This window comes from Jaculus jaculus, chromosome 9, assembly GCF_020740685.1.
Source record: "Jaculus jaculus isolate mJacJac1 chromosome 9, mJacJac1.mat.Y.cur, whole genome shotgun sequence".
In the NCBI taxonomy this organism is placed as follows: domain Eukaryota; kingdom Metazoa; phylum Chordata; class Mammalia; order Rodentia; family Dipodidae; genus Jaculus; species Jaculus jaculus.
In genome coordinates, this window is record NC_059110.1 from 106257295 (window position 1) to 106258902 (window position 1608).

The 1608-nt window shown below is 42.2% G+C and overlaps 1 non-coding gene across 1 annotated transcript; it reads left to right on the forward strand.

Annotated features, from left to right (window-relative positions):
• The first annotated feature begins 351 nt into the window (after positions 1–351).
• On the forward strand, positions 352–455 carry LOC123463776. Its single transcript, XR_006639160.1, has one exon. It is a non-coding gene; the product is annotated as a U6 spliceosomal RNA (small nuclear RNA).
• The last annotated feature ends 1153 nt before the right edge of the window (positions 456–1608 follow it).

Sequence of the window (1608 nt, forward strand, 5' to 3'; positions counted from 1 at the left end):
GGACAATAGCAACAGGAGAGTGTGCCAAACACTGGCATGGGACTATAACACTGATAAGCTCATCCCCAACAATATACTACCTCTAGGAGGTGTTAGTTCCCAAATCTCCATCAGCTGGGAACCCAGCATTCAGAACACCTAAGTTTATGGGGGACACCTGAATTAACCCACTACACCCAGTAACACCGTAAAGGCAGATGCACAAAGTGGCACATGTGTCTGGAATTTATTTGCAGTGCCTAGAGGCCATTCATATTCTCTTTCTCTCTTTCCCTCCCTCCCCCCTTTCTTACTCGCTCTCTCCTGTCTCTTTTTGCAAATAAAATAAAATGAAAAAAAAAAAAAGAAACAGTGCTCACTTCAGCAGCACATACATTAAAATTAGAATGATACAGAGATTAACATGGCCCCTGTGTAAGGATGACACACAAATTCGTGAAGTGTTCCATATTAAAAAAAATTTAAAGTATAAGGAGAATATTTTATCTCAAGTGAACTGATGTTCACTTGGCAAGGCTATTTTCTCATGATTTTTCATAGGAAAAAACCATAACCCTTTAGTTATCATAACTAGGACTGTTCTCATAACACGTAACAGTTTCCCAAGTATATTGCTCATAAGTCCATCTGTAATCTGCAGAGAAACCTGTGAAGAGTATTACTGTTTGCACATGACCCAGAGGTCTGGCCATAGGAGGGAACTGCCCTTGGATAAACAGGTCTGAGATGAGAAAGTGCCTCAGTGGATGGCATAATCAAATAAACTGGACACTTGGCTCGTGTACATGTGTGGAGAAGGACAGGAGACCTGGGTTGGAGACCTGGATTTCCAAGTTCTTATTTTGGTAACCTTTAACCGTTGTGTAACTGTTGCATTTCCTTCCTGTAAAGTGAGAGTAACACCCCACAGAGCTGTTCACATGGCTAAATGAAGTAATGTGTGCGAGAGCAACCAGCACCCCCGGGCCTGCTGGGCAGCTGGCCTTTGAGATTCCCAGGTTCCAGGTGTATGAGGATGAGTAAGACACTTTCAGGGAGTTTAGTTTGGGGGCCGCAAACTCAGAAACGGTGACATATGATCAAGTACTGCAGCTGTGCTTCAGAAGTAGGAGTGACTCTACGGTGGTGTCTGCTTTGTAGTGAAAAAGATGAGGTAAGGAAGACTGTTGGAGGTAGGACGTTATTCCCAGTGCGTGTATCCTTGTTTTAGCCTCGTGTGTCCTAAGAGAAAGGGGATTCCCAAAGAAACAGAGTTGCCTTGGGCCTATCAGATATTTGTCCCTGTTGCCTCATCCTCTCCAAGTTAAGGAAAAAGAGGATGACTTGAAAATTAAACAGAGGAAAGCCACATTTTGCATCTAAGAGATAGTTTCATTTCTATGTAAACACTGAGGCATGAAAATAGTAGTAAATGTGATATTTTTAGATGCCTTCAAGTCATTTGTTATTTGTTGTCCAGAATGACCTATGACATATATGTTCAGTGCATATAAATGGATGGAGAACAGACATTAAGAACCAATAAAATATTAACATCAGATACACAGCAGGGTACAGAAGGGTGGCAAGGAGGGGGGGGTTCTGTGCCTTTGATGTCTCAAAACTTAG